General features: G+C 46.1%; 1 protein-coding gene across 2 annotated transcripts in view; it reads right to left on the bottom strand.

Annotated features, from left to right (window-relative positions):
- Positions 1 to 1,183: 1,183 nt before the first annotated feature.
- Positions 1,184 to 14,415, bottom strand: part of LOC118231088 (potassium voltage-gated channel subfamily A member 1-like) — a 32,675-nt gene continuing 19,443 nt past the window's right edge. For both annotated transcript variants that reach the window (XR_004766001.1, XM_035424564.1), the window contains one exon: positions 1,184 to 2,553. The gene's annotated coding sequence lies outside the window, so the exon portion shown is untranslated. The remainder of the gene's footprint in view (positions 2,554 to 14,415) is intronic.

Here is a 14,415-nt window from a genome sequence, read left to right as displayed (position 1 = left end):
GATAGTTGGCTACATAACTTGTCGTCTGTCAACAGCATTGACTTTCAATCTCATATAGCATCTGGAAAAAATTCACTGGTCTGGGTACGGGAATCGATTTGGTGGCAGCAGCAGCTGGCTGAATCAGTTTATCGTTTCATGCACCAAGCCTGGAACCCCCCTACCCGCCCGCCTGGAACCCCTCCCTCCTCCCCCCCCCCCCCCGGGTCTTTGAAAGACTTTGCATCTTTAAAAATCTGTGTTTACAGTGAGACTGCAGGTGGAGTGGTCCTCAGCAGCTCTTCTCCAGGGGAAGAGCAGACTGCGGCAGCGGCTGTTCTCCAGGGGAAGAGCAGACTGCGGCAGCAGCTCTTCTCCAGGGGAAGAGCAGACTGCGGCAGCAGGTTGTACACAGGGACATGGCCCCCGCAGAGGAACGTCCTGCTCTCCAGTGACCAGCGGGCCACATGCCCCCTCTGGACCACTCTGGGGTGATTTATTACTGGTGTACATCAGTTGAGCATATTCTTCCGAATGTCCTTTCAAAATAGCAAATCACAAAAGATTTCTGATAAATATTGAAAATCTAGTGCCCTGTTTCATAGTGGGGAGTGTAACCCCATGGATAGGTGAAATGCTATATCTCCAGACATTAGTCAAGCTAGAGTGTGAATTGATGCTGATATTTTTTAAATTGGTAAATAAATTACTTCTTTGCCATGATATTCCGTTTACTGCTGTAAGACTAATCTTACCCATCATATATTCATGACTTCAAAAGACGGAAGAGGAGAGCCCATACTTCACTTCGCCTACTTTAATTTTAAGCAGTATTGCTTTAAGCTCTTCATCTTTTTTTGGAGCGAGTGCATATTTTATAGTATTTATGGGTTGATGAATGCAGGTTGGTGTGTGTTTGGATGGGCTTCCACACTGAAAAAAAATAATTTGGGAAGCATCATTGTACAGGAGACAGAATTTGGCTCCTGTCCCTTGCTTAGGATTAGCAGGGAGACTCTCCACGGAGTTGGTTGTGCTGAACAAGTGCATCACATGGCTCCAGTCAGAACCAAAAAAAATCTAATAAAAAATAAATAAAATAAAATAAACTGGAAACCTTGTTGGGCTGTTGTTTCAAACACAGGGAATGATTGTAAAGCTCCAAGGTGAAATTGCAGCAAGATTCCAAAATAAATACAGCTAGTCATTATTTATGAAATTTATTTAAGACAGATTTTCAAGGAATTAATGAAATGTGCTCACATCTCTTAATGGGTATGGATGCATTCCATCAACACAGCACAACGATATAGCAGCCAAAAAGGTAAAGGAATTGGGACAAAACATCTAAATCAAACTAGTCAACCAACCATTCAAACACATACTCTCTTTCTCTCTCACACACACACACACACACACACAAGGAATGTCTTGAAATACAGGAAAATTAAGAAATAACTTGACCTTCCGACAAAGAAAAAAACAAACAAAAAAAAAAAAACAGGCCACATAGGTAGATAAGTTTGAGCCTCTCAAAATGGCTGATGACCTACGCGGATTCTGTTTCCCTGATGTGGGGCCTGATGCCTTTCTCTGTGCAGACCATAGCCTGCTTCTGATTGGCCTCGGTATGGACACAAAAACAACCAATCAATCAAAAAACAGTATGGTTCCAGTCATGTTCCGTTGTGGGGGCAGTGTCTGCCCAATCAGAGCAGTGCGAATGCTTTGAGAGTAGAAAAGCACGGTGGCCCACATTCGCCAGCGCATCCCACGTGCAGAGTTACTCTCGCCCAGAAGCAAAGCCATGACCACGCTCTGGGAATGTCCAAATCTCGAGGCGGGCACACCAGCCGCGTGCCGGGACAGTGGTTTTGGCCGTCCGCAGACCGGAAGAGTAGCACGTTAGTTAATATCCAGACCCTCTTTTCCGCAGCCGAATGTACAAACAGGACCATACCGTAGCCACGACCGGGCTGTAACCAGGACCATGCTGTGCTGTAACCAGGACCGGGTTGTAGCCACGGCCGTGTGTGCAGTAACCACGACCGCGCTTCCGCAGTGTGCATGCTTAATAAACCCCCCTTCTCCCTTCCCTGGGTGGGACTTCATCATTTTTTTTAGAAAAATATAAGTTAGGAAAAATGCAGTTATTACAAAAATAAACGGAGCACAGTCATCCAAATGTCTACTTCCACATGACAACGGTACACTAACATGACTGACTGATATTGCACATGGAGGGAAGCTTCCACACTCACTTTATTTATCCCCCATATAAAAGCCATAACTCCTCCATATCGTTTCTCCGTAGGTTCTTGTGTCGCAGACGAGAAGCCCGGTTCTGTTCTGGCGCGGTGCGGCAGAACCCCCCTCGGTGCTGTACGAACTCGTTCGATTGTTCCATCGCGGACATTTCAAACGCGAACCGCGTTTCGAAAAAGCAGCGATGGGCGGGGTTAGAAGGCACAGATTTCTGAGCTGGCGTTCCGCGACGGGACGCGCTTCTCCAGAGGAACGGTCGCCGAGTCCGGGCGCGGGCGGCGGCTCAGGTCGGCTCCTTCGCAGCGGGATCTGAAAAGGACAGGGAAACCGCGTTAAAGCCGAGACATCGTGGCTCTAGTGATGGACAGGGAAGAAAAAGAAGAAGGAAAAAAAACCCGAACTTTACCCAGTAAAGCAAAGGAGCTTATCATATTAGTGACTCTAATGTGTGTTCAGTTGGACAACATGCATCACCTCTAAATACATTTTCTGAAGTCCTTTCCTGTATATACAACTTTGTTCCATTATGTCTCAAATAAGTGCTGTGCAGTCCACAAGTATTAGGACAGTAAAAAAATAAATAAATTAAAAACCTGTACTCCACCCAGCTACTTGTCCAGTCTATGGTAATGTCCTGACTAGATTACTGTAACTCCCTTCTTGCAATCCTGCCAGCCTGTACCATACGACCTCCACAACTGATTCAGATCGCCGCTGCCTGACTTGTCATCAGCCATACCAAGGCGACCGGGAGGGACCCTGTGCCAGATGAGCACTTTCCCAGAGACGCGTCCATTTTGCTTCCCTGGCCGGCTGGATCGCTGAGCTGAGCAGTCACGCTCTCGTTAGGAATCGCTCTCTGCTCCAACCTGCTGAACGCGCAAGCACAGCTCACTCATGAATGCTGTATGCTTCTGAAATTCCTGTGTGTTCCCTGCAGGTTGTCTCAGGGTAAATCGATTCAGCTGGAGGCCTGGCCTGAAAGCAGTGTGTTTGTGTGTGTGTGTGTGTGTGTGTGCGTGTGCGTGTGCGTGTGCGTGTGTGTGTGTGTGTGTGTGCGTGTGCGTGTGTGCGTGTGTGTGTGCGTGTGTGTCACCAGTCTTTCGTTTGACACATTTCACACAAACCAAAACCATGGTTAAAAGTAGCAGGGAAACTATTTGTTTCATTGGATTATTACTGTTAGAATCAACCAATCTGCTGACTCAGATCTTTGTACCAAACTTACATGGTTATGCCATTTTGTGTCCCCCCCCACCCCCCGCCCCCCCATTTCCACTTCCCTGCACACAGCGAGCTGCACATTTATTCTAATTATGTTCCTCTGCTGCAGCAGGCAGCCTTTAACATCAGGGAGTGAGAGTCTGTCTTTCAGAGATCCTTTTTTGGAGTGATCAGATCACTCTGCGAAACAGGAAACGCAATAAGCAAGCCAAACTGGGGGCGGGGGGGGGGGGTCTGTGGAGTTCCCCATACCCAGGACGGGGCCCATGGCGCACGCAGTAATTAAGAAGTGGCGGTAACTCTGCTAAGTCGCCAGCGGTGCGTGCGAGGTGGTGGTGGTGAGCGTGTCACCGAGCCCGCCTCTCCGACGGTCCGTCTCCCCCGTTATCTTCCGGGGAGTTAATCCGGCTCCGTCACACAGCTGGCACTGCCCCAGGGCTGCCCCAGGCCCCAGGGCCGCTCCAGGGCTCAGCCAGGGCTGCCCCAGGGCTGCCCCAGGCCCCAGGGCCGCTCCAGGGCTCAGCCAGGGCTGCCCCAGGCCCCAGGGCCGCTCCAGGGCTCAGCCAGGGCTGCCCCAGGCCCCAGGGCCGCTCCAGGGCTGCCCCAGAACGTGCCCAGCTCCCGCAGACACCAGCGGCTGCATCGCCTTTCAGGCATTAAGTTGGATCAGTGTAATCCAGGGGAGCATATGCACCGGCCTTCCAGCCCAGATCCACTCAGGGATGCTCCCTGTTGTACCATTCAGCACTCTCTCCTCTCCTCTCCTCTCCTCTCTCGCTCCCTCTCCTCTCTTCTCCTCATCTCTCTCTCTCCCACATTTCCAAAAGCAGAGGACCAAATGTAGCTTCTATAAAAACGGAATACCATTTTGGGCGGATCAGAGGTTTTTGTGTGGCTGACACAGTAACTTCAGGAACCCGGGCTACCTTGTCCTTAGCCAACAAAGCCACATTTAAAAAAAAAAAAAAAAAAAAACCCTGTACGCTCCACATGCAAAAGGGGATTAAAAAAATACAAGAAAGAACCCACGTTCTCTGTGTCTCAGTGAAAGTTGATTTCACTTCACTGTAAGTCACTCACATAACCAGTATATGTATGACATTATGCTGCAGTACTGTGTGATTTTGGCAAGGAGCTTCAACCAGTCAGCTGATGGACAGGAGGAGGGGGAAAGAGGAGGAGGTGGGGGGTTGTCCTCTGAGGAACACAGTAAATGCGGATTGACACAAAGCACTTCCGAACTTGGACAGATTAGCCCACCATTGGTGTCACTGACACAGCGGATCATCAGGAACCCGGCGTCCATCTCCTGAGATGCTTTACAAGTACAGCTGAACAGCATGACCCGGCCCGTGCCCACTTCCTGCCCTGATCGCATTTATTACGTCTTAATGTACTGGAAGTGAAGCTACCTGCTAAACATTCACTACCAAGAACAAACCGTTCCGTCTCTCTCTTTGATTTCCCATATCACACAAAGCACTCAAGTGTTGTGTGGGTGTGTGGGTGTGTGGGTGGGGGGGGATTTTTATAAGGATAAGTGCCTCTACCTTAAGAAAGGCCCCCCCCCCACCCTCCACCCCTCCAAGGCTATGAATGCAGCATCATGTACGGGGGGGTGGGGGGGGGGGCTGACCTGTCTATTTCTGGGTCACGGGGGGAGAAAGCTTGGCAGTGCAGAGCAGAGCAGAGACATTTAAGGGCTGGGAGGCCAGCTCTCTACAGGGCACCGCGACGCCGCACAAAACCACGCCACACAACAGCATCACCACAGAGTGAACAGCGTAATCTCAAGACTCAGCGAGAACACCACAGAGTGAACAGCGTAATCTCAAAACTCAGCGAGAACACCACAGAGTGAACAGCGTAATCTCAAGACTCAGCGAGAACACCACAGAGTAAACAGCGTAATCTCAAGACTCAGCGAGAACACCACAGAGTAAACAGCGTAATCTCAAGACTCATCGAGAACACCACAGAGTAAACAGCGTAATCTCAAGGCTCAGCGAGAACACCACAGAGTAAACAGCGTAATCTCAAGACTCAGCGAGAACACCACAGAGTAAACAGCGTAATCTCAAGACTCAGCGAGAACACCACAGAGTGAACAGCGTAATCTCAAAACTCAGCGAGAACACCACAGAGTGAACAGCGTAATCTCAAGACTCAGCGAGAACACCACAGAGTAAACAGCGTAATCTCAAGACTCAGCGAGAACACCACAGAGTAAACAGCGTAATCTCAAGACTCATCGAGAACACCACAGAGTAAACAGCGTAATCTCAAGGCTCAGCGAGAACACCACAGAGTAAACAGCGTAATCTCAAGACTCAGCGAGAACACCACAGAGTAAACAGCGTAATCTCAAGGCTCAGCGAAAACACCACAGGATGGTCATTTCTTACCTGGCAAGGTCTCCCAGGTAAAATAATAAGTGTAAAATAAATAAATAAAAAAGAAAGTATATAACAACATCTTGACACACTCCATACCCAGGGCTCGTAAGAATACATTTCCATTCCACACAAATCCTCTAGAGGGCAGCAGTGTTGTATCCCTGGCCCTGCACCGTATTGTTTTTTGTGTACTCACATTAATGCATTACAATAATCTGTTTTTGTGCTTTACAAGCAGGTGTCTTCTGACAACCCAGTTAAACTTGTAAAAACATTTTATTGTACAGAAGGTATGGATCTTTTGTTTCCTTAAGCAGCTTCCTCAGAAAACATTTTCTATTGACCTCAGACCTCCAGATTAAGAGCAAGAGCAATATATTTTATTTTATCTATTTTTTGTTAGACAGGACCAAGATCATGATATTGTGCAGGGACCTTGCAGATCTTTAAATTGCACCACAGTTTAAAAATATGAAAATCTCCTGTAATGTGGTGTCTTGACAGGACTTACTGTATGCCAGCAGTCTGGAGTATTTTAGTTCAGTCCTGAATTGTCATTAGTTGTAACACATTCACAGCAAGGATGAAACTGCTGCCAAAATCGCACCAGAAGCATATGAATTCAAAGGTTTATAATCAACTGTAAATGGAACACTGAGGCTCACAAATCTACAAGCTAGCGCACAGTTAACTTTTCAGATGTTGAGTCAACCCTTAAAGAGTACATATTTCTATTGGACTCGTACATACTCCGTTAGTTGAATTAACACTGGACATTGTATGGTGCAGGAACCCAAAAACAAACTCATATTGATCTCCAGTTCTAGTGGGTACAAATTAGATCCCTGTCAAGCTTTACATCTCGCTCCTAAAGTTCATGTGCAGTGTGTGTTACAACCTCTATGGAGAAACAGAGGAACCCTTTATTTTCTGAGAGTGCAGCAGAGGCACACATAAGCAATTCGGATAGTATTAACATCCATCCATCCATCCATCATCTAACCAGGAGGGTGCGTGGTTAGTGGCCTGCAGCTATCCCATCATGCACTGGGCTAGAGGCAGGAAAAGACTGTCTGTGGAAACCAGAGTACCCAGAGAAAGGCCACAGCTGGGATTTTAACCCAGGACATTCTTGCTCTGAGGTGACAGTGCTATCCCACTGTGCTGCCCATTTCGCAATTATATGATAGAAAAAAAACACTTTAATAAATGCCTTTAAGTGGGTTCACACAAGAGATTTTGTGGAAGTGATTATTATGTTAACTTATGTAAAAGCAAAGCGTTGTCAATTAATAAAACCTACAAGCTTGGCGGGGGGTAGGGGGTATTTTAAATAATTCTAAAAGCTGTTATATTTTCACTCACAATTTAGTATTGATTCGAAACATAATACTTGAGCTGAGTCCCATTTACGTTCTTAACAGGTTTACTTGCAACTCACCGAGCGACAGCCATTTACCTGCCGCTAGGTGGATCCAACGTCCCATTTCTTTACTACGGCACCAGATGTTTTCTGTTTGATGCGATAAACATGTGACTGTCATAAAATCACCACAACGTTTTGTTTACAAATTTTATCAATATTAAAAATGGGGCTGCTGTTATATACAGATGTATATTTTAAACAAGCATGATAATATTCATTCAATACGAACCACTGCCAATATCGCACACTGCACACATGATGACAATCGATCTCTTGTGTTATGACGTCGCAAGACGGCATCGCTTCACTAGACCGAGGAGGAACTGAGAACGTGAATATTTATGAATATTTATTCAGAGGATATGCGATAGTCTGGAAACAGATGGGACATATGGAGAATCAGCACGCAGCTCCGGGGAGCTGTCGAACGGAGGAGGCGACTCGTGATTTCCTAAAGTCTATTTTCTTGGATGGTGTCTGCATCAGCTGCCAGTCCAAGTGGAACGGCTTAAAGACGCGCGCGCACGCGCGCCCACACACGCACGCACAGTTCTGTCTACCACGAGGTCCCTTATCGCATTCTCCAGATGCGTTTTGTCGCCCACATTAAGGTGAAATCCCAGAGTTCCAGTGTCCCGCCTGACCAGACTTATTACTTCGTGACTATTTATAGCCTTAATGTAACATCCATTTAATGATACAAAAGCGGCTTAGTTGCCGATTTATTCTGTGCATCCAGCGGCGGTGCTGCTGCTGCTGCTGGTTGCGTGGCTGCACGGGTGAAAACGCCTTCACTCTTGTCTATTTACACATGCTATCGCTACTTTCGTCCAAATGGAATCATTGCATTCCAAACAATAACTTGAGGTTGTTAAGTCCCGAACGGCTTCAACAGAACACCCACGTGTAAACACGGATAACTCCTATATAATCAGTTACGTAAATCGCTCTGATAATGATGTATAAAACATGCAGGAGAAAGGAATCACATGATCGCTGCGCCGCCAAGGCGGGAAAGGGGCATCAGAGATGAGGCAGCTGCAGAATTCTTAGGTTTTCCGAGTCCAAATAAAACAAATCTGGCAACGCAGGCCTGACATTTATTTCACTTCTGAGGAGTGAGTCAATCTATTATTAGTCCAGACACAGACCACGGCGCATGCGCGGTTAAAGTACATCCTGCAGCACACACAAAACCCCCCCAACAGTTCGGTTAAACTCTCCATAACCGCTTGCCGCGTAAATGACGTGTCGGATTATCCGACACCCTCATTTAAATGTTAATGTAAAATTTTAAATCGAGATTGGCAGCCTGGCGGGTCCATTGGAGTCTGTCTACAGAGATCTCCCTCTGAAGGTAAATTAGTGTGCAAAAATAAAAATCAAACCCATCGAAGGACCCTTGTCCTACATGTTTCTGTAACAGCATTGTTTATTGCTCTGCGCTGATGCATTGCTGGTCATTAGTCCCTGATTGTGGAATCAGTCATGTGTGCACCGACTGCCCGCTGATTACCTGCAGGGACACCTGGAGGAGGAACTGCTCACATTCAGGCCGACAGCCCAGATGGTCAAATTATGGATTATCTTCCCGGGCCCCTTATAATAATGCCAAGGAGCCGCAAGCAGCGATTCCGGAGGCCAGGTATGACACAGCATGGCCGAAATCAAAAGAACGGATCACATGACTCACTGTGTAAAAAAACAGCATACAATGAAATCATTGTTCAGTTATTAACAGCATAGTTTATTCAGGACTAAAATATATTGACTTGAAGGTGCCAAATTTCATGATAGAGAAATGATTAAACTTGAAATTATGATTGGGTATGTGGAAAATATGCATTATGAAGCGAGAAACAAATATGCAATGTTTAACATTTCTGTCTAATAGCTGATGATTCTTTTAAACATGGGATATGGTTCCCCCCCCCATATGTGCCATACCATGTGACCTACAAATAAAACTGGTATTCAGCAAACACATCATACATATTTACTAGAAATGTGCTGAGTATAATCAAAACTACAAAAGCTCTGGGGGAGTCATATTTGTTTTGGGGAACACAGTCTTTTCAAAAGCTGGAAGATGACATTTTAGACACAATTTGATTGCCACCTACTGCAATTCAAATAAATATGAATCATGTAGGCTAATTATATTAAGTTCAGGAAATAATTTATTGCAATTGTTGATAATGATTATGATAATTATAAATAAGTGGAAGATAATGAAATAACCATCAGGCATGCCAACACCCATCCCTAGTTCGGTGATGGCACTTCAAAAAAATTGAAATGTAGAATGTAATAACTGAATTGTCTCTCTTGGCAAGAATAGTCCTCAGTCGCCTATTCCCAGTTTCTGCCGAACTATAAATAGCCACAGCTACTAGCTATGGACAAGGCGACACTCAACACCGGTGAGCATGTAATGGTTATAATTAAAGTTGCCAAGATAAGTGAACGCGAGTGACCTCGTTAAGAGAGAAGGCTTGCGCCTGAGCATCTGTTGCAGTGAATGGAGTTGTGTTAAGGATTTACAAACTACGTATAGTAGTGACAAACCAAAATCCCCAGACCAGTCTTTCAGTCCTCCCTGGGGACCATTCCAGAAAGCCAGCTCAATAAATCTGAAACTTTCACTGACTTGAGTGACCTAGCCTCCGTCTCATCTAGACTTTCCTCTACCTTCATTCACTCCAGAATTCAATCGGCTACTTCTAACCCACGCAATCAGTTCTCCATATTCACCTCGCCTCACACCATGACCACTTTCTCTCAAACCAAAAATTAATCTGTATCCTTCTACAAGGTCAATGTCATCTCCAGCTCATTCTGCTCACCCCTCCCACACCTGTCTCTGACCTTCCTCAACCTCCCAAATCCCAATCTTCCTGTTTAGCCCGAAACTACTTCCGAAATTCGTCCCACAACCTCCTACGTGTTCTACTGACAATATTCCATCCTCTCTCCTATCAACTTCTCCCGTTCCACTTGCGCTGTCCCCGTTGCTGTTAAAAGCGGTCCGTTCCCTCAAACGAACCTTCTCTGAACCCAGCATACGTGTTAATTAGACTCCATCTCACTCTTCTAATTTTTATCCGAAACTCTCGAGCAGTCAGCAATCAAACAGCTCTCAATTTCATACAGAATAACCTTCTCGAATGCAACCAGCCAATCAGATTGCACCTCTGGGCATTGCACTAAGATGGCTCTTAAAGCAGTGAGGCTCTTAAATTAGCGAGAGCCAAGTCACTCAGCTCTGTCCTCCTCCATCTTGACAGGTCTGCTGCTCAACACTCATCCATCAGCTTCTTCCTGCTGACCGTTCCTACCAGGTGACCTGGAGGGGCTTCGTCTTGTCCAAAAAAAAAAAAACACAACTCTTCAAAGAGATTAAATGTTCATTATGTTCGACAAAATAGCATTCTGTACACAATTTGTATTCTATCCACAAAAATACGCCGTTTACAGATTATTCAGAATAGCGGGTGGTGAATATTTTTAAGGGGGGGGCTCATCGCCCCAGGGTCGCTGTGGTGGTACAGCTGAGTGCTACTCTCTCCCCCTCCCCCTCCGCTCATTCCCGCGGACTGATCTGGGCTCTAGCGAGATTGAGTGCACCAGGAGAAAAGAATGCCCTCTGGTGCTGGGCTGTATGCAGAAACACAGTGAGAGCCTTCACCCAGCACCCTCCATCAGGGCTCCCTCTCCACCAGGGGGCCCCCTCCACCAGGGGCCCATCTCCACCAGGGCCCTCTCTCCACCAGGGCTCCCTCTCCACCAGGGGCCCATCTCCACCAGGGCTTCCTCTCCACCAGGGGGCCCCCTCCACCAGGGCTCCCTCTCCACCAGGGCCCCCTCTCCACCAGGGGCCCATCTCCACCAGGGCTCCCTCTCCACCAGGGGGCCCTCTATCCACCAGGGCTAATTTCAGGCCTTTCTGCACTCTATTAAGACTGCTGTCCCTGCAGTCATGCTCTCTGATTGGTCAGAGGGAAGCTACTCATCTGTCCTTCTCAGTCTGTGCTTCTCTGCTGTGTTCAACACTGTCCACCACCAGCTCCTTCCCTCATCCCCTATGGGCAGGAGCTACTAGACCAGCCACACTCCACCAGAGCTTATTTTGGGCCTTTTGCACCCATACCCCTCAATTTGTGGCCCTCCTCCGTGTCCCTTCCCCATCCCGTTGAAGTCCAACTCCAACAGTTCTTTGGAAAACACCATTATCGGTTATGATTCACCATTCGTCACAGTTTCTGAATTGAGCGCGAAAATATTTTTCTGTTTTTTTCTACTGGAAAAAATCAATGTGTACTGAAGCTTCAGTTTTGTTTGGACATTCCCTGTGTGGTCCCAGTCATCGGGCAGTCTGTCACATGCCACTTCTTTTTCACGGCCAGCTGCGTGCTGCCCCAGAGTTTCTGCTCGTCGCACAGCCCGGGGCGCCCTTTTAAAGGGAGGGATGCACAGGGCTGTCGTTAAAAAGGCCCAGCCATGTGAAACTAATGGTGCACACGCAGGCAAACGTGCTCCCTGCCACTCAGGATTCAAACCTTCACCCGTCAAACTTCAAATGGGACTTTCCGCTCCTAGCTATAAAAATAACAAGTACAGGTAAGAATTCTGTATGAATGGATGACTATTGAAATGTAAGCTAAGGTGTCTGAACCAGACTGATAAGGAAGTATTGTATTGATGTCAGTAACAATGCAATGACTAATGATGAGATTGTTACATTGTGCCCCCCCCCAAATAATATAGCATGATTAGAAAATATTTCATGTTATAAAAACTGGGATTTCCATGTTGTGATTGGGATATACTCATCTGTAGTCTGAAGTATTTTCCCCTCAAAATTCACCAGAAATTATCATTTCACAGCTGTTCTTAATGAAAAATAAAATAAATCTTCCAGGGCAGGGGGCATGCCCCCAGACTCCCCCTACAGGGATGAAGTTCCCCCAGGAATCAAAGCTGTAATGTCTCTCTGCACACTGTCTGTTGTTTCTGTGTACTTTGGTCTTATTTGTGTGTTTTCTCTTCTTTTGGGTAACATGCTTTAACACACAGCAGCTGTCATTACAGATAGATATAGCATGAGATAGTAATTTTTAAAAATAAATTAAAAAAACAAGCCACTGCCAGGGAGTACCCATGAACACCCACACATTCTACTTTGTGCATACAGTCAGTATTATTCCCATGGCAACAAAAAAAGGCTACATGTTATAAAAACATAACCTTTCTGAGAACTGAATCACCACCAAGGCTTGAAGCAGTTTTAGCGTTCAGGCAGTTCTTAACCCTCGAATGGTCCACTGAACTGAAGCATGCTTGGTGGGTCAGACTAAGCTCTCCACTTTGGGTTCATTCTGAAGTGTTCATAAGGAGTAATAACACGGATTCCAGTTAAATGCGTTGAAGGAGAAACTGTCTGCAGGACATTTCAGAAAACTGCTCTAGTTTCCACATTGTACATCTGAAGACACAATACAATACCAAGAGACAGCAGAGAGACTTCATTTAATAAACTGATCAGGAAAATCAGGGGACCACCATCTTGCAGTTAAAAGCATAGATGAAGACCAGGGATTGTGTTTTACACAAGCAAAAAATAAAAATAAAATAAAAAATGAACTCGATGAAATTTATACAAGACAAAAACGGTAAATTTATTCCAGATCTGTTAAATTCAGCTTTAAGCTCAAGGATGACACTGACTGTTAAGGGCATTATTGCTAGCTTGTGCTGCCCATCACCTGCTATGAATGAGGAAATACATACTAATAACAGAACTCATGATCAAGTGGAGATGGGGATAAGGGGTCACATTTAATAGCTTCTTTTTTTGATTAAATAAGAGCCCTCTCGATGCGCAGCCATTTTAAAGATAGCAGCTCTTCCCTGAGGCAAAACAATTAAGTTCCACGAGCCCACTGGAGCGCAGCTTGCCTTAGCGTGGCACGGACCTCGAGCGAACTCGAGTAGCTCGGCGGAAAGCCCCTTATTCTCTACGTGGAAGAACATAATGTAAATCCACAGAGCCATCATTAAAATTAACGTTTTAGCCTAAATCTGGTGTAGCGTACCGTGCATAATGGCACTTTTGTGATTACGGGGTTGCATTAAAATGTCTTGAATCCCAATGCCCCCCAAAAAAAGAAAATAAAAAGCCCAAACTGTGCAGCTATAGCATTACTCGGAAAAGAGGAATACGTCTGCAGCATTCCTCTGGGATGAGTGGCTTCACACCGAAGACACAATTAGACATTCAGAGTCACCGGCCAAGAGGTTTTGGCGGAGTACGAACTGGCACATTCAGCTTGTGGTAATATCATTTTTTACTCAATAGCTGGAGTAAAATTGGACAACTGCATGACGCGTTTGTGTTTATAAGAATGCTGATGCCGCCCAACTCGTCCCGCGAGGACGCTACATGCAAACACGCACGCGAAAATAGAAATAAATAAATGCATCGTTAACAAAGATCGCGCACGAAGCGTGACCCACTAGGAAGTTCAGAAGAGACTTAAAACAGAAGTCAGCACCCCGGTTTTATACCATAATGCGAAACTGAGAATCTGAGGAGTAACAAACGGTTGACTGGAGTAAGGCTTTTTCCAGCACTGCTTCGCACGCGTTACTCACGCCCAACACCACAACTACACTGGGGACGTTTGTTCCTCCGAAGAGTGGGGAACAAACTAATACAAATCCCCCTAAATTCTCTGGACAAACTTAACAAACGCCAGACCTAACTAACCCAGCTTCGTTATTTCACGGGACCGCTGTTCGGGGTGACCGCACATTTGGCGTCACCCACCTGACTGAGGAAAACCGGCTGCTTAAATAGACACCGCCCAGGTAAACAGCTGCGCTGCGTTTACTAATGAACTGGCTGCCAACATACCTGTGGGGGAGGAGCTTACGGACAGGCGAGAAACCTTCATATACAGAAATAAAGAAACAACTTCAGATAAAGTAAAATAAAACGAGTTTTGTTGCACACGGAGTATATGTAATTCAGCGCTTATGCCTCAGGCCAGATTGGACGGATGCTCACCCGGAAGAATTATTACAGGGAGCCTCGAGACAGGCCAGCGAAAATAAAATGGCTCA

This window comes from Anguilla anguilla, chromosome 7 (assembly GCF_013347855.1).
Source record: "Anguilla anguilla isolate fAngAng1 chromosome 7, fAngAng1.pri, whole genome shotgun sequence".
Lineage (NCBI taxonomy): Eukaryota > Metazoa > Chordata > Actinopteri > Anguilliformes > Anguillidae > Anguilla > Anguilla anguilla.
Note: the sequence above shows the minus strand (reverse complement) of the source record. Positions and strands in the feature narration are given on the sequence as shown.